The sequence below is a fragment of the Bos indicus genome, chromosome 15, assembly GCF_029378745.1.
Source record: "Bos indicus isolate NIAB-ARS_2022 breed Sahiwal x Tharparkar chromosome 15, NIAB-ARS_B.indTharparkar_mat_pri_1.0, whole genome shotgun sequence".
Lineage (NCBI taxonomy): Eukaryota > Metazoa > Chordata > Mammalia > Artiodactyla > Bovidae > Bos > Bos indicus.
In genome coordinates, this window is record NC_091774.1 from 23,045,811 (window position 1) to 23,072,517 (window position 26,707).

The window sequence follows — 26,707 nt, forward strand, 5'->3', positions numbered from 1 at the left end:
CCAGGGGGGGCAGTCCCCAGAATGTTTACTCTCCTCTGTTTCCTCACGGTGGGTGCTTCAGTCAACATGAGTTAATTCAGGGACTGACTGGCTTGTACCCTTTGGCTCTTTGGTTTAGGGTGGTGGATGTTATGTTTTTGAGGCTCCCATAGCATAGATTTTTTTGCTTTCAGTTCAGTTCAGTCACTCAGTCGTGTCTGACTCTTTGTGACCCCATGAATCGCAGCACGCCAGGCCTCCCTGTCCATCACAAACTCCCGGAGTTCACTCAGACTCACGTCCATCAAGTCAGTGATGCCATCCAGCCATCTCATCCTCTGTCGTCTCCTTCTCCTCTTGCCCCCAATCCCTCCCAGCATCAGAGTCTTTTCCAATGAGTCAACTCTTCGCATGAGGTGGCCAAAGTACTGGAGCTTCAGCTTCAGCATCATTCCTTCCAAAGAAATCCCAGGGCTGATCTCCTTCAGAATGGACTGGTTGGATCTCCTAGCAGTCCAAGAGACTCTCTAGAGTCTTCTCCAACACCACTGTTCAAAAGCATCAATTCTTTGGCCTTCTTCACAGTCCAACTCTTACGTCCATACACGACCACAGGAAAAACCATAGCCTTGACTAGACGGACCTTTATTGGCAAAGTAATGTCTCTGCTTTTGAATATATTATCTTTTGCTTTAGGAGAAGGCAATGGCACCCCACTCCAGTACTCTTGCCTGGAAAATCCCATGGATGGAGGAGCCTGGAAGGCTGCAGTCCATGGGGTTGCTGAGGGTCGGACACGACTGAGTGACATCACTTTCACTTTTCCCTTTCATGCATTGGAGAAGGAAATGGCAACCCACTCCAGTGTTCTTGCCTGGAGAATCCCAGGGACGGGGGAGCCCGGTGGGCTGCCGTCTATGGGGTCGCACAGAGTTGGACACGACTGAAGTGACTTAGCAGCAGCAGCAGTGGTCGGTTGCTCAGAAGATGTATACTACCCCTCTCATTCCCTGAAGCTGACATCTCTCTTTTCAGAGAGATGACAAACTATTGTACACGACATTAAGAATTTTCAAGCGGAACTGGCCCTAATCATTTTAATCTAGCTCCCTCATTTTAGATTAAACCTGCCTGAGGCTATAGACTTGGTGGCAAATCTGGGCCTAGAACACCATTCCACCCCACCGCTGCCAGCTCCTGCGGGGTGTTTCTGCACTGTACTGTTCTGCTGCCTAGTTAGTACCTGCTTGTTCCTACTTGGCATTTTAGATTCAGATGGGACAAAGTCAAGGTATAGTATGTTTTAATTTTAATGTGATTCAGATGGGACAGATGGGTATAGTATGTTTTAATTTTAATTTTAATGTGCCAGGCGTGTGCATCCAGGACATCCAGGACTCTTGCTCAGTCTGTTTTCATTTTATAGAATTTGGAGAGAAGTTTACTATTACAGTAGTTCATTATTCTATCTTTGCTCGAGACTTTTTATTGGTCACATCTGTGGCTTTAATCCTGAACTGTGTGTCCAGAGAACAGTTGGAATGGCACAGTACTTTGGCCACATGGCCTCCTTTGCAACTTCAGTTGCTGAGATTAGGGTTGGGGGTATCAAATAAGCTGCTCAAGGTCCCACAGCTTTCGGGAAAAGTGATCCCTGTCTTATACTCAGTTGTCGCCAAATTCCAGGCTGATGACAGTCTTGATCAACACACACTTGTCAAAGGAATGAGAGAAATTGAGAGTAAAATGATGAGACTTTAAAAAGAGAACACAAAAATTTATTTACAAGCCTGCTTTTTAATTCTAATTTTATAGCATTTTGACATTTTATAATTAAAATGTCCTTTTTAAAATGAAAGTATGGTCCTTGTAGATTACAGATAGTAGATCCCTCTCCCACTCATCTGTTTACTTTTTACAATGTTTTTATTTGGCAAAATGAGAAAAAATTGGTCCTCTCTGGAAAAATTAGCATTCTATCTAGGTCCCTGGAATCCAAAAGCTGGATACCAGGGGTCTATGAAGACTCTGCATCATAACTTTCCAAAATGCGTTGTGTTAATGTGGCAAGGAGCCAAGATTGCTGGCATTTAAGTAGGAGTCGGAAAATTGTCTCAGGGTGTGTTCAAAGATCTCTTTCTCATTGAGAGAGAGGCTGAACCTTTTAAGTTCCTCCTTCCAACATTAGAGTCCATAGCTCCCCCCAATTGAAAATTGATTTCATTCATTTTTTTTAGGCAGAAATAAAAGCATTGAGGGCACTTCGTGGTCTGCGTTGGTGGGTGAAGGACTGAAATGAGACAAGAATAGAACTCTGCGCTCCCTACTCCCCAAACCGCAGCAGAAAAGGAACTCGAAACTGCACCCCCAACAGGGGGAGGAGGAAGCTTTGGACATCCTTTTCATGTGACCGGCTAGCATGGCTTTGAAACCATGCCCCACAGCTTTAACAGAAACTGGTGACTATCAGAAATTCTTGAGCTTATCTTACAGAACAGCAGGTAAGGGAAAAGCTTCTTAAAACTTCCTTCTGCTTATAGCCTGCCCTACTTGAGCAAGCGCAAGCTCGCCTTTAATCACTTCGTTGCTGATTGCGTGTCCTCATAGGTTCACGTAGCCTAGGAATTTGGAATCAGCTCTTGCCCAGTTTGAACCAGCTGAGACTATTTGGGATCATTGACTCTAAAACTGGACCTGAGTAGAACACTGATTACCTGACCTTTTCCCTGCCTCCACTCATCTTTCTGAATGCCTAAGACCACTCTGCTTCTTTAACCCGTAAATATTTCAAGCCCCTTGACTTTGACAAGGCAGATCTCGAAGTTCTTCTCCCATCTTCTCATTTGGCTGCTTCATGAATAAGCCATTTTTCTGTTGCAAACCTCATCATCTCAGCATTTACCTTGCTGAGCATCATACAAAGGAACCTGGTTTGGTTACTGGTTTCTCCTTTGAGAGGCAAGAACTCTGCCTGAGAGGAGGTGCATTGCAAGGTGCTTGGGGAGAGTTTAGCAAGCCCTGGTCAATTACCTCTGGAAAAAGTTGGCTCTCTGTTATTTTCTGTTATTTTTGTTGTTTAGTTGCTAAGTCATGTCCGACTCTTTTGACCCCATGGACTGTAGCCCGCCAGGCTCCTCTGTCCGTAGGATTTCCCAGGCAAGAATACTCGAGTGGGTTGCCATTTCCTTCTCTAGGGTATCTTCCTGACCCAAAGGAATCAAGCCCTTGTCTTCTGCATTTCAGGTGGATTCTTTACCGCTGAGCCACCAGGAAAGCCCTTAATTTCCATTAATTAGACTTTAACATTACTTTGGAGGATGAAGCACTTATCAAGAAATTCAAATGCTTGTTCCTACTATTTAACTGGAAGGCTCAATAGTGAAAAGATATAGGATGGTTTAATCAGTGAGGCATGCCTGGGAACTCCCAGGATGAGCCGTGGTTCGGTGTGGTGGTCTAATGAGAAAGTGATGGAGACAACTCTCCAGAGGTAAAATCAAAAAAAGATGCCACATATGAGAATTCCCTGACAGCCTGTTCTTTCAAAGGGTGTTGATTTTCTAGGGACTGCCCTGGTGGTCCAGGGATTAAGAATCTGTCTTTCACTGCAGGGGATGAGGGTTAGATCCCTGGTCAGGGAACTAAGATCCCACATGCCTTGGGGCAACTAAGCCCTCACACTATTGAACCCACATGCCATGACTAGAGAAGCCCACGTGCTTCAACAAAGACCCAGCACAGTCCAAAAAAAAAAAAAAAACGAAACAGAAAATAGGTATATTGATTTTCTAAAATCCTACTTTATTCATGTGGGTTTAAGGTAGCTAACAGAAACACAAGATTTAAAAAGCAAAAAGTTAAGGATATAAGGATAATAAGAGTAGAAGGAATAAGATGATTACGAGGAAGGTGAGGCTCATCATTCAGAAATGCTGGGTGGACTGTCTATCTGAGTTTGGTACTGTTTAGGGCACTGAGGCGGAGAAGGCAATGGCACCCCACTCCAGTACTCTTGCCTGGAGACTCCCATGGATGGAGGAGCTTGTTGGGCTGCAGTCCATGGGCTCACTTGAGAGTCAGGCATGACTGAGCAACTTCACTTTCACTTTTTCTTTCACACATTGGAGAAGGAAATGGCAACCCACTCCAGTGTTCTTGCCTGGAGAATCCCAGGGACAGAGGAGCCTAGTGGGCTGCCGTCTATGGGGTCGCACACAGTCGGACACGACTGAAGTGACTTAGCAGCAGTAGCAGCAGGGCACTGAGGAAATAAGACAAACCCCTACTCCAATAGAGTTTATGATGTGTTCATGTAATGTACAACAACTCTATTGAAATGCAGACCTGAATCCAGCCCATACCTTTCCCTTTTCAATATCATTTCATTAGTTGAGTCCCAGGGACATCCTTTAATTCATTTAATTCTCTTAGGCACTACTGACTTCTGCCATTAATTTTGAACTGTGATTTTTTTCCCCCCTTTTGTACTGATTTGATACAATGTGGCAATATTTTAAATATCATTACTGCATACTGTAGCTTCTTATCTTTCCTAAAAACAAAACAAATAACAGTACCTATTTTCCTGATAACATATAGGCTCTATTTCTAGCCTTGTGTACAAATGCATTTTTGTCACATGCAACTTGTTATTGATAAAATAATTTCAGATTATTTGTAGCACTGTTTCCTGGAACTTTGAGAATCATCAACTGAAGGAGTTCAAGTCTTATTTGAACATATCTTTCAATTAAGAATGACCAATTCAAAGATGCTTTGTTAAAAATAACATATAGGGCTTCCCTGGTTGTCCAGTGGTTACGAATCTGTCACGCAATGCAAGGGATACCAGTTCAGTCCCTGGCCTGGGAAAACCCTGCATGCCGCAGGCAACTGAGCTGATGAGCTGCAATGACAGCCTGTTCGCCTAGAGCCTATGCTCTGCAATGAGAAGCCACCACAATGAGAAGCCTGCATGCCACAGCTAGAGATTAGCCCCTGCTCTCTGCAACTAGAGAAAGCCTGTGTATAGCAACAGATCCAACACAAACAATAAAATAAAGAAAGAAATATTAAAAAATAAAAGTAACATATGTTTAAACTTTTAAACATATAGATTTTTAAATAAAATCTATTTAAAAGTTTTTATTGGAGTGTGGTTGACTTACAATGTTGTTTAGTTTCAGTTATACAGCATTGTGGTTGTTGTATATATAGGCTTTCCTGGTGGCTCAGATGGTAAAGAATCTGCCTGCAATGCAGGAGACCTGGGTTCAATCCCTAGGTCAGGAAGACCCCCTGGAGAAGGGAATGCCAGTGTTCTTGCCTTGAGAATTCCATGGATAGAGGAGCCTGGCAGGCTGCAGTCCATCGGGTCACAGAGTCAGGAGTGGCTGAGCAACTTATACACACACACACACACACACATAATTCTTTCCCCACAAAAGTTATTACAAAATATTGAGTAGGGTTTCCCATGCTATACAGCAGGTCCTTGTTGGTTACCTATTTTATATATGGTAGTGAAAGTCACTTAGTTGTGTCTAACTCTTTTGTGACCCCCAAGGAGTACAGCCTCCCAGGCTCCTCTGTTCATGGAATTTCCCAGGCAAGAATATTGGAGTGGGTAGCCGTTCCCTTCTCCAGGGATCTTTCCAAACCAGGGATTAAACCCAGGTCTCTCACACTGCAGGCAGATTCTTTACTGGCTGAGCCACCAGAGAAACCCACATATGAAAGTGAAAGTGTTAGTTGGTCAGTTGTGTCCAACTCTTTGCAATCCCATGAACTGTAGCCCACCGGCTCCTTTGTTCATGGGATTCTCCAGCCAAGAGTACTGGAGTGGGTAAACATTCCCTTCTCCAGGGGATCTTCCTGACCCAGAGATTGAACCCTGGTCTCCTGCATCACAGGCAGATTCTTTACCATCTGAGCCACCAGGGAAGCCCATATACAGTAGTATGTATATGTTAATCCCAAGCTCCCGATTTATCTATCCTCCCCCAACTATAAGGGCTATTTTTTAAAATGATCTTTGAAATTAAAACATAGAATCTAAAAATGCTGATGAAACACATGGATCCTAAAGATAAAATAGATGTGGAAAAGAAAATGGCAACCCACTCTGGTTTTCTTGCCTGGGAAATCCCATGGACGGAGGAGCCTGACAAATTACAGCCTATGGCGTCACAAAAGAGTTGGAGATGACTGAGCAATTAAATGACAACAACAACAACAATGATGCTCTGAAGAGCTGGTGACAAGTGAGGACAGGGAAAAGAGTGATTATTTTGAAGCCCTCTTGAGGCAGACCTTGGTAGATAGTTGCTTTCCATCTGTTTTATTTAATCGTCACAACAATCCCATAAGCTGCTGCTGCCACTGCTGCTGCTAAGTCGCTTCAGTTGTGTCTGATTCTGTGCGACCCCATAGATGGCAGCCCACCAGGCTCCCCCGTCCCTGGGATTCTCCAGGCAAGAACACTGGAGTGGGTTGCCATTTCCTTCTCCAATGCATGAAAGTGAAAAGTGAAAGTGAAGTCGCTCAGTCGTGTCCGACTCTTGGCGACCCCATGGACTGCAGCCTACCAGGCTCCTCTGTCCATGGGATTCTCCAGGGAAGAGTACTGGAGCGGGGTGCCATTGCCTTCTCCGATCCCATAATCTAGGAACCATCAACTCCCTTCTTAGAGGAATTGAGACCCAGTGATAGTGAATTGACCAGAAGCTAGTAAGTGAAGGAGCTGAGATTTACAAACATTTATGTCTACTCCATCTTGTTACAAAAATTGATTTGGGACTACAAGCTGAGATTTGAAACCAGGCCTTTCCTTTTTTGGTTATGGGTTCCCATAGCTTGACATCCCATTACAAAAGATTCTACTAGTGGAAAATGACTTGGTTCAGGCATAACAGAAACATTATCTTGATCTTCTGAAATTGGTGCTCTGGGGCTGTTATTTAATAAGCACTTCTCAGGAACTCTCACACTTATTAACTATGAGTAATAAAAGTGCGTTTTATCGTAGGTGGAAATAAGCTTTCTTGCAGTTTTACACTAAGAGAATAAATGCCATCATCTTCATATGCTTATTCCAGAGCAATAATTCCCAACTGGGAGTGATTTTGCCACCTGGAGGATATTTGGCAATGTCTAGAGGCATTTTTGTTGCTACAGCTAGTGAAGGGGGTGCTACTGGTAGTAGAAGCCAGGCTGCTGCAAAATGTTCTACAAGGCACAGCATGGCCCCCACGACAAACAGTTGTCCAGCCCCGCATGTCAACAGTGCTGAGCTTGTGAAACCCTGCTCTAGAGGAAAGGGATTACCTGGTATGTGAAATATTTGTGGCTTTTAATAACAACCGATAAATACCAGTTATTAAACATCCATGGTGGACTTCCGTGGTGGCCCAATGGTTAAGAATCCACCTGCCAACGCAGGGGGCACAGGTTCCATCCTTGGTCTGAGAAGATCCCATATGACATGGGGCTACTTAGCCTGTGCACCACAGCTTACTGAAGCCCGCATGCCTAGAGCTTGAGAGCTGCAACTGCTGAAGCCTGTGCACCCTAGAGCCTGTGCTCGGCCACAAGAGAAGCCGCCGCAAAGGGAAGCGTATGCGTCACAACCAAGAGGAGCCCCTGCTCGCCACCACTAAAGCAAGTCTGTGTGCAGCAACGAAGGCCCAGAGGAACCACTGACAAATAACTAAACAAACAAACAAAAACAACAAAAATCCGTGGTGTCTGAACGCTTCAACTGATCAGTCAATACTTACGCTCCTGGTATCACTTCCAATGGTCCAAAAAAAAGATTTTCATATATGGGAAACTGTAATGGGAAACCAAGAAGTTCTGAAAATTTGAGCAGCTACCAAAAGGGAAAAATCGTAGTCAGTCCATACAATGAAAAAGAGCTATACACGGGGGCAAGGAAGACGGTCCCTTCAGTGTGGGTGGTTAAGAGCAGGATTTCTGAAGTGGGGAAGAAAGATCGCTTTTTGTCTTCCTGATTTGCCATTCGCCATCCAGGTGACCTCAGAACAATATATTGAATTGCTCTAATAATTCGTCCTCCATAAAATGGGGATAATGGTAGCACCCAGGTCCTAAGGTGGCTGGGAGCTTTTTAATGAGATAATATGTGTGGCACACAATGCCTAGCACAGAGAGGCACTCAGTAAAGTCTTGCTTCCCTAGTTGTTATTATTCTTGGAGAGAATCCATCAAGGTGGGGCCTGGGAGCTGCCCACACTTCCTTCAGAGGGGAGCTCCTCCTTGAGCAGCTACACTTGAGTCAGAGCCGTGGGTGCTTTACGCGGGTTCTAGGACACAGCCTGTCTAGCTAGTCATGAGCTGTTCATCACCGCAGCTGAGCCGGGGTGGAACTGCGCTTGATTGACTGCAGGGTGGGGGGCGGGGGCGGAAGAAGTAGGAAAGAGGATGGAGAGCAAGTTTCTTTTTCCTGTGAAACTTCCTAAACTGAGCACCTTCATCTTGGTCTGCAGAGCAGAAGCAGCATGCGGAGTGGAGTGTAAAAGTCTCCATCTGTGAATGATACATAAGGTTTAGAGCTGGGGCTACCCCAGACTCCTTCCCCAGGCAGGATGCGAGCTCTCTAGAACCCTCCAGGGCAGGTGTTAGGCTAGCTTGGCCCCCAGGCATTCCGGTGAGGACAGAGGGCGGGGTGTTCTTGCCCTGGATACCTGCTAGGTTCTCGCTTATGAGGTCATTTGGGCTCTTGGCCTTTGTCTGACGTGGATTTTACCAGGGAACGGCTCTGTCTTCATCCTTTGTGATCCACACCCTTTGCCGCCTTTTCCTGTGCTTTGTAAACAGAGATATTTTTAGTTTTCTTTCTCTGGTATTGTTCCAGCCCCACGCCCTTGTGACTTCCTGGTGCAGGGCAGTCATCCTGCAGGGTCGGGAGGGCCGTGTTCTGATCGTGCAGGTGTGGGGCCTTTTGGTGCAATCTCAAAAACGACAGAATGGTCTCTGTTCGTTTCCAAGTCAAACCATTCAATATCACAGTAATCCAAGTCTATGCCCCAACCAGTAACGCTGAAGAAGCTGAAGTTGAACGGTTCTATGAAGACCTACAAGACCTTTTAGAACTAACCCAAAAAAGATGTCCTTTCTATCATAGGGGACTGGAATGCAAAAGTAGGAAGTCAAGAAACACCTGGAGTAACAGGCAAATTTGGCCTTGGAATATGGAACGAAGCAGGGCAAAGACTAATAGAGTTTTGCCAAGAAAATGCACTGGTCATAACAAACACCCTCTTCCAACAACACAAGAGAAGACATGTCTACACATGGACATCACCAGATGGTCAACACCAAAGTCAGATTGATTATATTCTTTGCAGCCAAAGATGGAGAAGCTCTATACAGTCAGCAAAAACAAGACCAGGAGCTGACTGTGGCTCAGATCATGAACTCCTTATTGCCAAATTCAGACTGAAATTGAAGAAAGTAGGGAAAACCACTAGACCATTCAGGTATGACCTAAATCAAATCCCTTATGATTATACAGTGGAAGTGAGAAATAGATTTAAGGGCCTAGATCTGATAGATAGAGTGCCTGATGAACTATGGACTGAGGTTCGTGACACTGTACAGGAGACAGGGATCAAGACCATCCCCATGGAAAAGAAATGCAAAAAAAGCAAAATGGCTGTCTGGGGAGGCCTTACAAATAGCTGTGAAAAGAAGAGAAGCGAAAAGCAAAGGAGAAAAGGAAAGATATAAACATCTGAATGCAGAGTTCCAAAGAATAGCAAGGAGAGATAAGAAAGCCTTTCTTAGTGATCAATGCAAAGAAATAGAGGAAAACAACAGAATGGGAAAGACTAGAGATCTCTTCAAGAAAATCAGAGATACCAAAGGAACATTTCATGCAAAGATGGGCTCGATAAAGGACAGAAATGGTATGGACCTAACAGAAGCAGAAGATATTAAGAAGAGATGGCAAGAAGAACTGTACAAAAAAGAGCTTCATGACCCAGATAATCACGATGGTGTGATCACTCACCTAGAGCCAGACATCCTGGAATGTGAAGTCAAGTGGGCCTTAGAAAGCATCACTACGAACAAAGCTAGTGGAGGTGATAGAATTCCAGTTGAGCTATTCCAAATCCTGAAAGATGATGCTGTGAAAGTGCTGCACTCAATATGCCAGCAAATTTGGAAAACTCAGCAGTGCCCACAGGACTGGAAAAGGTCCATTTTCATTCCAATCCCAAAGAAAGGCAATGCCAAAGAATGCTCAAACTACCGCACAATTGCACTCATCTCACACGCTAGTATAGTAATGCTCAAAATTCTCCAAGCCAGGCTTCAGCAATATGTGAACCGTGAACTTCCTGATGTTCAAGCTGGTTTTAGAAAAGGCAGAGGAACCAGAGATCAAATTGCCAACATCCGCTGGATCATGGAAAAAGCAAGAGAGTTCCAGAAAAACATCTATTTCTGCTGTATTGACTATGCCAAAGCCTTTGACTGTGTGGATCACAATAAACTGTGGAAAATTCTGAAAGAGATGGGAATACCAGACCACCTGATCTGCCTCTTGAGAAATTTGTATGCAGGTCAGGAAGCAACAGTTAGAACTGGACATGGAACAACAGACTGGTTCCAAATAGGAAAAGGAGTACATCAAGGCTGTATATTGTCACCCTGCTTATTTAACTTACATGCAGAGTACATCATGAGAAACACTGGACTGGAAGGAACACAAGCTGGAATCAAGATTGCTGGGAGAAATATCAATCACCTCAGATATGCAGATGACACCACCCTTATGGCAGAAAGTGAAGAGGAACTAAAAAGCCTCTTGATGAAAGTGAAAGAGGAGAGTGAAAAAGTTGGCTTAAAGCTCAACATTCAGAAAACAAAGATCATGGCATCTGGTCCCATCACTTCATGGGAAATAGATGGGGAAACAGTGGAAACAGTGTCAGACTTTATTTTGGGGGGCTCCAAAATCACTGCAGATGGTGATTGCAGCCATGAAATTAAAAGACACTTACTCCTTGGAAGGAAAGTTATGACCAACCTAGATAGCATATTCAAAAGCAGAGACATTACTTTGCAAACAAAGGTTCGTCTAGTCAAGGCTATGGTTTTTCCTGTGGTCATGTATGGATGTGAGAGTTTGACTGTGAAGAAAGCTGAGCACTGAAGAATTGATGCTTTTGAACTGTGGTGTTGGAGAAGACTCTTGAGAGTCCCTTGGACTGCAAGGATATCCAACCAGTCCATTCTGAAGGAGATCAGCCCTGGGATTTCTTTGGAAGGAATGATGCTAAAGCTGAAACTCCAGTACTTTGGCCACTCATGCGAAGAGTTGACTCATTGGAAAAGACTCTGATGCTGGGAGGGATTGGGGGCAGGAGGAGAAGGGGACGACAGAGGATGAGATGGCTGGGTGGCATCACTGACTCGATGGACGTGAGTCTGGGTGAACTCCGGGAGTTTGTGATGGACAGGGAGGCCTGGCGTGCTGTGATTCATGGAGTCGCAAAGAGTCGGGCACGACTGAGCGACTGATCTGATCTGAACAGCCCTCCTTGTTGACTGCTGTCTCGGAATATGGCCTTCATTCTGTGGGGTCATGGACTTGAGCTCTCCTCAGCTTATATCAGCCTCTGCCACTTGAGTCCTTTGGTTGGTGGCTTTCTGCTTCAGGTCGTGGGTGCAGGCTGCTGGAAAGTGGTGGGGAGAGATGGCGACCTCCCTTGGAAAGGGCGAAGGACACGGCACAGGTCCACTTTTATTTATCTTCTCATAATTTTTGCATATTTAAGTTTTTCTTAAAAACTGTATTTATTTATTTGGCTGTGCCAGGTCTTAGTTGAGGCAGGCTGGATCGTTAGTAGTGGCATGTGAACTCTTAGTTGCAGACTGGGCTCTAGTTCCCTGATCAGGGTTTGAACCTGGGCTGCCAGCATTGAGAGCATGCAGCCATAAGCCACTGGACCACCAGGGAAGTCCCTGGATATTCTCTGTCTTGATCTACACTAGGAACTTCCTGGAGGCTTGTGTCTAAGAGACAGGGGGCAAGTGCAGGACTCAGAAGATGGCCGTGAAGCACAGACTTGAGTGTTGGTGGGGACACTGGCTGCCTCAGGCCCAGCATCTGGATTTATCTACCTGGCAGCTCAGACAGTTTATCACATCAGGGTTCTCCTTAGAACCAGCAAGCCCAGGGTCTCAGGACTATATGCTTCTGCCCACAGAATTGTGCCCACCTTCCCTAGTTTGCTCACATGTAGCATCACTCCTAGCTGGTACCCTGACCCACCATTCTCATCTCCATCTCCGCACTTAGCTTGCGGTTTTCAGGTTGTGCCTGAAGGAGCACAGGCCTTAGAGTTGGTTTCAAGTTGCTGTTCTCCCACCTACTAGTCCTATGTGACTTGCTATTCGAGTCTGAGTATTTTTGTTTGTACCAGGCTCATTGCCCTGCTGTGACAATTGATTCAATAATTGTTATTTGAGTGCCAAGTAAGTGTCAGACACTGTGGTCAGTATGGAGGGGCACAAAGACCAGTACTCAGAACTCGATTCCTGATCTTTTTTTAAAGATGCATATGTTAAAAAAATCTGCTTATTTATTTGGCTGCACCAGGCCTCAGTTGCAGCATGCGGGATCTTTAGTTGTGGCTTGTGGGATCCAGATCCGTGACCAGGGAACAAATCTAGGCCCCTTGCTTCAGGAGCATGAAATCTTAGCCACTGGACCATCAGGCAAATCCTTCAATCCCTCATTTTGAATCTGGTTTAGTGTTGGGAAGTAGGGCCAAAACCAGATAACTTCAAAATAATGGGTAAAAGCTAAGATAGAGGTAAGCACAGAATGATTTAGGAGTACAAATGAAAGGCAAAAATGCTTTTTGGAGTAGATAGTGGATGAGCTGTTTTTAAGAATGGGGGGATATGACCCAGCCAAGTGGGTGAAGTTGAGGTACATGCTCCTGGAAGATGAAATGATGTGATGGGAGCAGGGGATTACTGAAAGTTAATGTTCAAGACAAAGATTGATGGGGCTGATGCTGGAGAGTGAATAGCGGCTACGTAATGGGAGGCCTTATAGGTCACACCAAGAATTTGGAACTCCATCCTACAGGCAAGGGGTCTTAAAGCAGGAGAGGGACATGGCCAGATCTGGGTTTGGACCAGTCACTTTAGCAATTATGTTGGGAACGGATATGAGAGTGAAATCTCTGGAGCTAGAAATCCAGGTAGGAGGCTGTTGCAATAGTCCAGGTGAGTGATGATAAATGACCACACAATTCATCATCAGCAGGTGCTGGGTGTAGGGGAGAGGGGTCAGATGTTAAAAATCAGGGCAATAAAAAGAGCAGATCCTAGAGGCAGATTGCTGAGGGGAGGGTGGGGTTAAGGATGACTCCGGGTGTCTGGCTTACCTGGGATGGGTGGAGGATGTGCCATTGACTAATGGGGGTCACAGGAGGAGCTGGTTTGGGATAAGAGTGGAGATGATGAGTTCAGCTTCACACAGGTCTAGTTTGAGGTGCCTGTGAAATGTCCCAGTGGAGATGCCTAGCACAGAGTGAATACACAAATCTGATTTCGGAAAGGAAATCCAGGCTGGGGTATAGATTTGTGAGTTGCCTGAACATAGATGACAGTGAAAATTCCCACAGTGGATGCTATTGTCCAAGAGCACTGTGTGGATTGGGAAAAGTACTAGTCAAGGGCTGACTGACAGGAAACTCCAGTGATTAAGTGGTAGGTGGAGAAAGGGTCCAAAGCAGAAACTCATACCTACGTGGAGAGGACGGTGTTACAGTCATGAGGGAGTAGATGGTTTCAAAAATGAGAGAGTGAGTAATAGAGTCAAGTGCATCAATAATAAAAGTATAGAAAACTCCCCACTGAATTTGGCAATAGGAAGGTATTGATGATTTTCAACTGAGGAGTGGATTAGGGGATCAGAGACTGCAGTGAATTGAATTGGGGAGGGGAGGAAGTGGGAAGAGTAGTACAGGTTTCAGTAAAGGAGGAATAAGGAAGACAAAGTGGGGCTGAGAGACCCAAGTGAAGGAAGGTTTTTGTTTGCTTTTATTTTTTTATTATGTCTACAATCCCCATTTTGTATATTAAATTTTTATTTTGTGTTGGAGTATAGCTGATTAACAGTGTTGTGATACTTTCAGGTAGACAGCAAAGGGACTCAGCCACACATATACATGTATCCTGTCTCTCCCCAACTCCCTTCCCCTTCAGGCTGCCACATAACACTGAGCAGAGTTCCCTGTGCTGTCCAGTAGGTCCTTGTTGGTGATCCATTTTAGATATAGCAATGTGTAATGTCCATTCCCAGCTCCCTAACTATCCCTTCCTCCCATCCTCCCCTCATCCCCAGCAACCATATGTTCGTTCTCTTTTAAAATGTTGCCAAATTTCAGCATATTTGTAGTATCAGAGGCAGGAAAATATTAGAGAAGGGGAGGCTGAAAGACAGGGAGTGAATACAACCGTCTCAGACCGTCCTGATATCTGTGACGTGAAACTCCAACAAGTTCAGACAAGCAGGCTTCCTCCTACAAGTCATTTTTCACAATTAAACTGTAAGCCTTCCCTCTTCACCCAGCAACAGAGTCCACTAGTCTTTGTGTCTCCGTCTGCAGCAGCTCAAATTCCAGCTTTCTATATGGACCCAAGTCATTATTCAGTCATCCAACATGAACAATTGGCTCCCCACATACTTGGCTGAGCAACAAGGCTTCCAACCAGGTTTTCTCAGCCTACTTCAGTTCAGCTGATTCCAGCACTTACTTATGCACCCCTGCCTCCAGCCCTACTGTCTGGGTGCCAGACCTGCTGTTTCCCAGGCTCAGGAATTATTTAGTTTTCACTTCAACCATAGAGATCTCATCCAACCTTTATGCATAACAGTCTATCCCCACCATCTGTGACCCTTCCTCATACTGCCATCCACAGCTTTCCAGCTGTCCAACACCAGGAACCTGCCAATTGGGTCTTGCCTTTCAATAAACTTCAAATATGCAGACTATTCCTGTATTGTATGAGCATCAGCTGAGTCAAGCAACAGAACTAGAAGGTTCCCAACTGATTGACACATATCTTCTCCAGGCTAGAGTGGATCTTACCAGACTTCAACTCTATTCTGGACAAGTACAATAGTCTGGTCAGACAAATTTTTATAACACTGCCCAGGCATTAAGGGCTCTCCAGCAGATTACATTACCTTTATCAGCACCCCAGCTATTTTTTTTTTTTTTTTGCCTAATTTTGGATCTAAAGGGCAGCCTTTAATTGCTCTGCCTCAGACTCTTCAGATGCCACTTGGCATCTCCTTTCTTCCATGAAACTCTCCCCATTCAGACATGACAGCTTTGGTAAAATATTAGTTAGGCTAAGTCTTGCTTGCCTCCAGTCAGTCATCTTTGTATGAATCCAATGGTTGTTTTGTGTTGTTTTTCTAAATGGATTTTAGCTGACATTCATGAAGAGCAGTGAGTACCTATAACTGTGCTGCTAAAGGAAGGAAATCTGAGAAGGTGCATTTCTGTGCCAGAGCTGTGTCACAGCCATCCTTCGGGCTCTCTGCTGGAAAAGCAGAATCAAGTTTCAAATAATGCATTTAAAAATGATATCCTCTGTTTTATAAATGTGGGACAGTACCGTACCCCGGGCTTCCCCAGTGGCTCAGTGGGTAAAAAGCCCACCTACAACGCAGGAGCCACAGGAGATGTGAGTTCAATCCCTGGGTCGGGAAGAGCCCCTGAAGTAAGAAATGGCAACCCACTCCAGTATTCTTGCCTGGAGAATCCCAGGGACAGAGGAGCCTGGCAGGCTACAGTCCGCAGGGTCACAAAGACCAGGACACAACTGAACGACTGAGCATGCTTGCTCTGTATCCTACCTCTGTGAATGTAAAATATCTTGTACCTATGTAGCAGTGACTATGCTTTACCAGAGCTGTTAATTAATATTATTATTATTTGGCTGTGTGGCTTGAGGGATCTTAGTTCCCTGACGAGACCATGGATTGAACCCAGGCCCCCGGGAGTGGAAGCATGGAGTCCTAATCACTGGACCGCCAGGGAAGTCCAAGAGCTTTTTTTTTTTTTCTCTCTCTCTATTTTTAAGATAATTTTTACAGCTATATTTTATTTTTTTAATAATTTTATTTATTAATCTATTTATTTTTGGCTGTGCTACATCTTTCTTGCCGCGTGAGTGCGAGCTTTTCCCTATTTGCGGCGAGCAGGGAAGCCCACACCCTTGCAGTGGGCCGGCTTCTCGTTGCAGTGGCTTCTCTTGTGGAGTGGGGGCTCTAGGGTATGTGGGGTCCAGTAGTCGCAGCTCCTAGGCTCTAGAGCACAGGCTCAATAGTTCTGGCACATGGGCTTAGTTACCCCGAGGCGTGTGGATTCTTCTTGGACCAGGTGAGAGCTGCATTGGCAGGTGGATTCTTTACCACTGAGCCACCAGGAAAGTCCCTTCCCAACGCCCCCACTCCAGCTGTTTTTAATGAGGCTATTCTATTCTAGAGTGTTTTCTTTCCAGATGATGATTGAGAAGCTAATAAATAATGCAGGATACTACAACAATAACAGAACTTGGCTGTTTCCTGGGGTTTTGTCTTATATGTTTATTTATTGATGGAGGCAAGTCTCATTTATTTCCCTAGGATCTCTTGGTTTCAGCATTGTTTTTCCAGTATGCTTCTTTTAAAAACATTTTAAACTGGAGGATAATTACTATATTGTGATGGCTTCTGCCATACATCAACATGAGTCAGCCATAGGTATACACATATCCTCTCCCTCTTAAGCCTCCCTCCCACCTCCCACCCCATTCCCCCCTTCTAGGTTGTCACAGAGCCCCAGCTTTGGATTCCTTTGTCATACAGCAAATCCCCATTGGCTATCTACCTTACATATGGTGGTGTATATGTTTTAGTGCTACCCTCTCAAATCATCCCACTTTTTCTCTCCCTCACTGTACCCCAAACTCTATTCTCACTGCTGTCTTGTAAACAGGTGCATCAGTACCGTCTTCCTAGATTTCACATATATGCTGTAATATACAATGTTGGTCTTTTTCTTTCTGAAGTACTTCACTCTGTATAATAGGCTTTAGGTTTGTCCACCTCATTAGAACGGACTCAAATGTATTCCTTTTTATGGCTGAATAATATTCCATTGTAGATATGTATCACAACTTCTTTGTCCATTCATCTATTGATGGACATCTATGTTGCTTCCATGTCTTGGCTATTGTAAATAGTGCTGCAATGAACATTGGGGTACATGTGTCTTTTTCAATTATGGTTTCCTCATATGCCCATTGGGTCATATGGTAGCTTTGTACATGGAAAATATATGGGAAAACAATGGAAACAGTGAGAGACTTTATTCTGGGGGGCTCCAAAATCACTGCAAATGGTGACTGCAGCCATGAAATTAAAAGATGCTCCTTGGAAGAAAAGCTATGACAAATCTAGACAGTGTGTTAAACAGCAGAGACATTACTTTGCTGACAAAGGTCCATCTAGTCAAAGCTATGGTTTTTCCAGTAGTCCTGTATGGATGTGAGTGTTGGACTATAAAGAAAGCTGAGGGCCAAAGAATTGATGCTTTTGAATTGTGGTGTTGGAGAAGACTCTTGAGAGTCCCTTGGACTGCAAGGAGATCAAACCAATTAATCCTAAAGGAAATCAGTCCTGAATATTCATTTGAAGGACTGATGCTGAAGCTGAAGCTCTAATACTTTAGCCACCTGATGTGAAGAACTGACTCATTGGAAAAGACCCTGATGCTGTAAAAGACTGAAGGCAGGAGGAGAAGAGGAGGACAGAGGATGAGATGGTTGGATGGCATCACCGACTCGATGGACATTAGTTTGAGCAAGCTCCGGGAGTTGGTGATGGACAGGGAAGCCTGGTGTGATGCAGTCCATGGGGTCGCAAAGAGTTGGGCATGACTGAGTGACTGAACTGATACAGATGGTAGCTTTATTCCTAGTTTTTAAAAGAATCTCCATACTTCTCTCCATAGTCTTTTTAAAATTATTATTATTATTTTTAAATGGATATGACTGCAAAACCTGGAAAAGCTGTTACTGCTGTTAATGCATAACATATCGATATGTTCTCTCTCTCTTTGTATATAAACTCATATTTTATATACAGTAAGTCCCCTACATACAAACAAGTTCCATTCTGAGAGCATGTTTGTAAGTCCAACATTTTCATCCAATAAAGTTATCCTAGGTACCCAGCTTTTATAGCTAACACCAGACACATGAACTAACTTATGTGATTGGATGTGTGAATGCATGTTCCTATGTTTTTAAGTTCTCAACTCGAAGGTTCATATGTAGGGGGCCTACTGTATATAAAATATGACCAACCTAGATAGCATATTCAAAAGCAGAGACATTACTTTGCCAACAAAGGTCTGTCTAGTCAAGGCTATGGTTTTTCCTGTGGTCATGTATGGATGTGAGAGTTGGACTGTGAAGAAAGCTGAGCGCCGAAGAATTGATGCTTTTGAACTGTGGTGTTGGAGAAGACTCTTGAGAGTCCCTTGGACTGCAAGGAGATCCAACCAGTCCATTCTGAAGGAGATCAGCCCTGGGATTTCTTTGGAAGGAATGATGCTAAAGCTGAAACTCCAGTACTTTGGCCACCTCATGTGAAGAGTTGACTCATTGGAAAAGACTCTGATGCTGGGAGGGATTGGGGGCAGGAGGAGAAGGGGACGACAGAGGATGAGATGGCTGGATGGCATCACTGACTCCATGGACATGAGTCTGAGTGAACTCCGGGAGTTGTTGATGGACAGGGAGGCCTGGCGTGCTGCGATTCATGGGGGCAAAGAGTCAGACACAACTGAGTGACTGAACTGAACTAAACACATTGTATTAAACATGTAAGGTCTTATCTACATAGGTTTGACTAGAGAAGTTAACAAAGTATTCTCCAAATAAAAACAGAGAAGATAAGGCGTGAAAATTGATAAAGATAGGTTCTAAAGGTAGAGAATGCAGATGGAGGGACTGGCCTAGGGTAGGAGGAAGGACTCTCACCCTGGTGGGAGAGGGAAAAGGAAAAGTGAAGATGGATAAGAGTGTGGACGGGGACTGGAAAGTTAATAAAGCTCTCATCTTAGGGCTTCCATTTTCTCATTAAGATCGGAAGAGTTGTTGTCTGCTGAGATGGAGGGGCTTTGGGGTTGGGTGGGTGGGTGGCTTGAAGAGTGCTGTGGAGGCTGGAACAATTTCTGAGGAGAATGGGGGAGATCGCCTGCAAAGCACAAGGGAAAGGATCCTTGATCTGTGACACTCAGAACCCAGTTGATATGGGAGCCCCTGGCACCATGATGGAATTGTGTGCTTTCCTTCATCGGTAGAGGAGGGTTGAGGCAGGTCATGGCGTGCGTTAGGTATCCTCAGAGGCAGAAGGCAGATGCTTGTGAGAGCTGGATTCAGGTCAACTGTGTGGTCTAGGCTGGGTGGGCAGAAAATGAAGGACTCGAGGTAGGCGTCGTGAGGCTGAGGGGCAGATGTAGTGAGTGAGAACAGGGGAGAAGTATGTGGCAAGAGGGTTGCTGTTTGAGACTGGGCCACTGGAGCTTGAGATTTCTGACATGAGGCAGTTCTGACAAGGTTCTTGGATGTGGGGGAAACTGAAGGGAGTGGAAACGAAGCCACGGGATTGGGGAGGTTTGTGTGTGGTGTCTATGAGCTATGGACATCCAACTTTCCCAGCAAGATGGCGGACGTGGAGGAGAGAGAAGGGCTGTTGGTCTTGAGTGTGAGGTTAGATGTTGAAAGTTAGAGGAATGGCAGAGGCTCGTGGAACCTCAGGGAAGAGGCTGTTTTCAGGAAAAGGAAGAGCAAAGGTTTGGAAATGGCCCTGGGGAGTGAGGAGGAGGACACCCCCTCTTCCTGACCTTGGGTTCAGTGGGAGTTGGGAGTTGAGTGAGCTCCATGAAGGGTTACAAGGAAGCTGTCAGACTGGAGTCTGTACAGTTTGCACGCTGCCCAAGGAGGGGAGGGACTGGAACCATTAGTCACACTTTGAGTCCTCAGGGGCTGGACTGCCTAGGGGGTACTTTTAACCAATGTGAACTTCTAAACCAGAGGAGCCACCTTCTAATTTGCCCAAGGTTCAGAAGGGTTAGCAGTGGCCTTGGGGAGTGCTGTCCTCAGCAGAGAGCTGGGTTTCATCAGAGATGGCAGAGTGTAGAGAATGGATCAAAGATGTCATGGAGTTCACTAGGCAGTCGGGGGTTCAAATGGCCCAGAGGGAAGGTTGGTGAGAGAAGCGTGGAGATGGGGAGGAGAGGGTGGCGGGTGGAGATGGGGGAGGAGAGGGTGGTGGATGGAGAATGGAGCAGCCTTGAAGTGTCCTGTGGAGGAGGGGTATCTGGAGGGGCTTTCCCCAGGGAGGAGGGGCTCTGAAGCATGAACAGACTGGCTGATTCCAAGGTCCCCCCCCCCCCCAAAAAAAAAGCCACTAGCCTCTCAGGGCCAGGCTGGAGCTCCAGAATGATCCCATTTGGATATATCAGCATAGTCCTTGGACATCTACATTGGTGTCAGTATGCTTATTAAAAATGCATGCTTCCGGACCCCACCCAAGATATGAAGACATGACGCCTTGGTGTGCCATTATGCTCTCCTCCAAGGTGATTTTTAAGCATGTCAAAATTCGAGAACCTCTGCCTGGGAGTCTTGATGGTCCTGGGTGCATAGCGCCTAGTGGTATTCAGTGGGGGTAATATCGATTCAGCACCTGGTGCAGGGCTTGTTTGGACAATGACAGGTTTTACACACAACCCCGGGTTTGTATTGGTGACATGGGAGGGGTGTAGGAACCCGCAGAGAGTTTACTGTTAGCTGATACACATGCCATCCAGGGAGTGAGCAGAATATTGCTTCACTTTTCCCTTCACAACACCTCTCAGTCACACCTCTGGGGATCCCCCTTCTTGCTCTCGTCTCCCCCTTTTTCTCTTCCACAGGCCTCTTGGTCTTTTCTATCCACAGCCTCTCTCATGGCTCTGCTGCAAGTAGGGGCCCCGGGTCATTCCTGAGGCTGGTGTGTGGAACATGAGCAAGGCAGGTGTACTGACGGCCCCCCTCACTTCCTTCAGTACTGTACCTTGCTAACAATTTACCTCATTTCTCTGTGTTACTGAAGGCTCCTCAGAAGTGGGGGGAGAAAAAAAGGAAAGGATGGGGTGCAAGGACCCCTTCCCACCTTGTCACCTGAATCTTACACTTTACGTGGGTTCCAGTCCTGCCTTGGCAGCCAGTTCTCTCCAACACCTCCAGCCCACAACTGAACTGGAACTCTCTTGAAATTCTAAGCAGAATTTGAATTAATTCAATTCCAATCCAACATCAGAATCTGAGTAAAGCAAATGTCTATTTAGTTGGGAAGCTTTGGGCTTGCCAGGTGGCTCAGTAGTTAAGAATCCACCTGCCAACACAGGAGTTGCAAGAGGTGTGGGTTCAATCCCTGGGCCGGGAAGATCCCCTGGAATAGAAAATGGCAACCCACTCCAGTATTCTTGCCTGGAAAATTCCATCGACAGAGGAGTCTGGTGTGTTACAGTCATGGGGTCACAAAGAGTCAGATAGGACTGAGCACATGCGCAAGTGCAAGCTAGATGCTTTGGCAATACAGATGATACACATCAGCGAATGGTAGAGGGAAAACTCTTGTGCCCTAGGGAACAGAGAAAGGAGCCCTGGCAGGGCTGGGTTTGAAACTGCCAAAAGTGGGAAAAGGGATGGGCCGGACATAGCGCAGCAGGTGAAAGGGTAAAAAACAAGTCAGTAGGGCTTGTGAAATGAAATTTGCTCGGCTTAGGTGTAGAGGGGGTGATTTCTTGGGTCAGATGTTCAGGAGATGATCACGTGGCCTATGGGACCTGCGGACATCAGTAAGGTATGAGAAGGTGAAAAACAAGCAAGCAAGCGTGCAAACAAATTCCAGACCCTTGAATCTCCCTACGTGTTCAGCCTTGTAAATGGACGGACAGAGGAAAATCTTAGGATCTGGTGGTAGAAGGGAGTGTGGCAGTTATTTAATCAAACCGACTATGTCATTCGGGTTGGTTTGGTTTCATGCTAATTTAATGAACATTGCCACACCCTTGTAGATGAGCGCTTGCCTGTGCTTTTGAGGTTCTCAGACAAACTGGACTAATGGGGATGGGGGTGGGCTGTGGGTAGAAGACATGGCAACCTGCCACTATTTTACAATGATGAATACTGAATTGTGTAGGGATTATGAAATCATTCACTGACATGATGTGACAAGTGTGAGTAAGACACCATCCCAGCCTCTGGAGCTCTCAGGCAATCCAGGAAGAGAATCATATGGACATGTAGCAAGAGTTGAAGATGAATCCCCCCAAGACCTGTTGGATGTGGAAAGACAGTTCCACAAAAGAACAGGAAAGGGAAGAATTAAACTCAGAATGCCTTTTTGTATGTTGCTTTTTTCCCCTCCCTGACAAGACTGCAAGTTCTGGGAAGGTAAATATTGTACAAGTCCCCTACATGCGAACGAGCTCTGTTCTGAGATTGTGTTCCTAAGTCCAATTTGTTCGTAAGTCCAACCCAGTTAGCCAAGGTACCCAACTAACACAGTCAGCTATACAGAACTGTATGGTGATAGGTTTATAATACTTTTCACATAAATAATACATCAAAACAAACACAAAAAATAGAAAGCATTTCAATCTTACAGTAAAGTACCTTGGAAGGTATGGCCGTACAGGACAACAGCTGGCATACAGGGATTGGCATCAAGTGAACAGGCAAGAAGAGTTACTGACTGGAGGAGAGAAAGGAGAGGGGAGATAGTGGAGCTGGAGGAAGGTCAGCATAGGAGATGGCGGGCAAGCTGCAATGTCACTCATGCCTGACGTTGATGGATCGCACGTTCCCATCTTCGAAAGTCCACAACACGAAGCTTCGTGTGTAGGGGACTTACTGAGCCCCCCTTAGTGTCTCCATGATTCTCAGCGTGCCTGGGGTTGAGCATGGAGTAGGCACTCAATATTCGCTCCCTCTTATCCACTTCAGTGACTTTAGGGCTTACACCATGATTTGCATGTGTTAGGTACTTGGTTTTCTAAAATGAATAAAATTAATTTTCCCTGTCTTTCACCTCATCCCTTCATTTCTCCCCTGTCTTCCAAGGATTTATGCAATAAACCATTATTAAGATGAATCATGAAGAGGTCAATGATATTAAAGTTCAGCTTCATTGATGAGAAATTTCACTTAAAACATCAGCAGAGATGAATGAAAGTAATTCCCAACATTAATGAGGCCGCAGGTAAATGACACTTCTATAAATGGTTAATGGGGGAATACTTGTTAAGTTTGAGAAGGCAAACTGATGCTCTGTCAATAGCCTTAAGATGCACGTATCTCTACATATTTACCCTAAGGAGAAAAATTACTGTGGAGTGGAGAAAGATAAACAGCATTCTTCATGCTAGTGAAAGTTGAAAACATCTTAGGACTGTGTGATTAGCATCTTCAAGCAACCTATAATAATGTAGTAGAAATGTATTTGAAAAAATGGGAGCATATTAAAGATGGATTAAATTTAAAAAAAAATAAAAAGCACCAGCTCAGAAAGCAAGAGCAAAAGGCATTCTGGAATTCTGGTTGGCCCCTTTCTGGCTGTGTGGCCTCGGGAAAGTTACTTGACCTCTTTTGCCCTTTGATTTTCTCTTCTGTAAAATGGAGCCGTGGTTCTCTGCTTTGCAGGGTTGCTGTAAGGACTGTTGACATGTACACAGAACAGTAGAACACTTGGATCTGAGCCTGATATGTATTGGACGCTCAATCAATAGTGGCTTTTATTACCCAATTTCTGCTTTATAAAAAAAGATATGTATTTGCACATGTGAAAGAAAGACCAGTAGAATTTACAGCAAGATGTTAGCAGTGTTATCTCTGACTGGTGATACTATAGTGATTTTTCTTTCCTTCCTTGGGTTTTTCTCTTTTATCAAATTTTCTACAGCAAACATTGTAGAAATGATATTAATATTGTAATCAGAAACAAAGTACTTAGAAAAGAAGCAGTTCTGGACTTGTACTAAAACATGAAAGAAATAGAGATGAACTAGAGATTCATCCGGAGAAGGCAACGGCACCCCACTCCAGTACTCTTGCCTGGAAAATCCCATGGACCGAGGAGCCTGGTGGGCTGCAGTCCGTGGGGTCACTAAGAGTCAGACACCACTGAGCGACTTCACTTTCCCTTTTCACTTTCATGCATTGGAGAAGGAAATGGCAACCCACTCCAGTGTTCTTGCCTGGAGAATCCCAGGGACGGGGGAGCCTGGTGGGCTGCCGTCTATGGGGTCGCACAGAGTCAGACATGACTGAAGTGACTTAGCAGCAGCAGCAGCAGAGATTCATCTATGCTAGGTTATAAGAAACCTTAGGGATCATTTGTTTAATTTCATTGTACAGCTGAGGAAACTGAGGCACCAAGAGAGAAATGTATAAGGTTAAATATGAATTAGTAGTGAGCATCATTATTTCCTGAGCCAGTACTTTTTCTTATTTTCCTTTTCTTTTTCTATTGGCGTATAATTGCTTTACAGTGTGATGTTAGTTTCTGCGGTACAATAAAGTGAATCAGCCATGTGTATACATATATCCCCTTCTTCTTAAGCCTCCCTCCCACCAACCCCAGCCCAGCCCACTAGGTTATCGCAGAGTACTGAGCTGAGCGCTTTGTGCTGTATTAGCTGGTTCCCACTAACTAGCTATTTTACACAATGTATATTATATATAGGGCTTCCTTGATGGCTCAGTGGCAAAGAATCCGCCTGCCAATGCAGGCGATATGAGTTCAATCTCTGAGTCAGGAAGATCCCCTGCAGAAGGAAATGGCAACCCCCTCCAGTATTCTTGCCTGTGAAACCCCATGGACAGAGGAGCCTGGAGAGCTACGAGTCCATGGAGTTGCAAAAGGGTCAGACGTGACTTAGCGATTAAACAACAAGTGCATATGTGTCAATCCCAACCTCCCAATTCCTCCCACCCTCCCCTCCCCTCACTGTGCCCCTCACCAGTGCTTTTTCAACTACACTTATCTGTCTTTGAGCACTTGGGACTCAAGAAAGGGATGACTTTAGCCCTGGATATTCCCCAAACCTCTGGAGTCACCAGAAGAATCTCGAATCTCTAGAATCTTCTGAATCTCCTGGGGGAGAGACTTCTGTGTCCTTTCCTCTCTCCAGGAAGGGCAGTGTCAGGTAGGGTCCATTACTGGAATCTGCTACTTTCTACCGTCCAAGTGTGAGCAAGTTCCTCCTCCAATTTTGTTTTTTAATTCATTAAATGGAGACAGCAATGTCACTGGAAATCTTTGGCATGATTTCTGAGCCAGGTCACTCTCCGGGAGGGCAGGGTCATCTGCTGATCAGCACATGCATGTTCCGAGAGCACATCCAACCCCTCGTGTCTAAAAGGGACTTGTTGTCTTACCTCCTGGAACCTGTTTCTCCTCCTGTAGTCCACCTTGGAAAATGGAAGCACCAGAATCCATGGTGTTATCCTCCACATCGCCTTCTTTATAAATTATTTAACTTTAATTTTATTGGAGTATAGTTGATTTACAACATTGTATTAGTTTCAGGTATACAGCAAAGTGATTCTGTTATACATACACATGTATTCATTACGATTTTTTAAGATTCTTTTCTCATCCAGGTTATCACAGAATATTGAGTTGAGTTCCCTGTGCTATTCAGTAGGTCCTTGTTAGTTACTTATCTTGTCTATAGTCGTGTATGTATGTTCACCCCAAGCTCCTGACCTGTCCCTCCCTTCCCTGCCACATTTCCCCTTTGGTAACCAAAAGTTTTGTTTTCAATATCTGTAAGTCTGTTTCTGTTTTGTAAATAAGGTCACTCGTATCTTAAAAAAAAAAAAAAAAGATTCCACGTACGAGTGATATCATACGCTATTTGTCTCTCTCTGTCTGACTTTACTCAGTATGACAATCTCTAGGTCCGCCCATGTTGTGGCAAATGGCATTATTTCATTCTTTTTTATGGCTGAATACTGTTCATTATTCAGTGAACATTATACAATGGAACAATGTCCATTGTTCCAATGTTCCACATCTTCTTTATCCATTCTTCTGTCAGCGGATGTCTAGGTTGCTTCCACGTCTTGGCTAGTGTAAACAGTGTCACGGTGAACACTGGGGTGTATGTATCTTTTTGAATCAAGGTTTTCTCTGGATAGATGCCCAGGAGAGGGATTGCTAGATCACATCTTCTGATCCCTTATTGGTTAGTTTCGAAGTCTTGCTGAGTAGCCTATAAACAACTCACATTCATGCAATCAGTGTTGATTAGCACAAGGCACTCTCCATCTGGAAAGTGGGAGGATAGGAGGAAGCACAAGAATGAACCAAACTGTCCTAGAGGAGCTTATCCCTGGGACAGGGTTTCAGGGACATAAACAGGAGTAAAATCAGGTAGAGAGGGATCATCACCATAAGCAAAGGACAGCTAATGAGATGGGGAGCTTGAGATGAAGGGGAGATTAGTTCTAGTGGGGCTTGGTGGAAGAGAAGAGCACTCACTTGACCTGGACCTTGAGGGTGGTGTAAGGATTTGGACGTGCATGAAGGCTTCAGGAAGGAAGGCCCGGGGACGACCAAGGA

At 44.9% G+C, this 26,707-nt stretch overlaps 1 long non-coding RNA gene across 1 annotated transcript in view; it reads left to right on the forward strand.

Annotated features, from left to right (window-relative positions):
• LOC109569972 (uncharacterized) overlaps window positions 1-26,707 on the forward strand; it is a 197,881-nt gene that overhangs the window by 19,980 nt on the left and 151,194 nt on the right. The window contains exon 2 of the long non-coding RNA XR_011570821.1: window positions 2,217-2,480. This is a non-coding gene — a long non-coding RNA (uncharacterized lncRNA). The remainder of the gene's footprint in view (window positions 1-2,216; window positions 2,481-26,707) is intronic.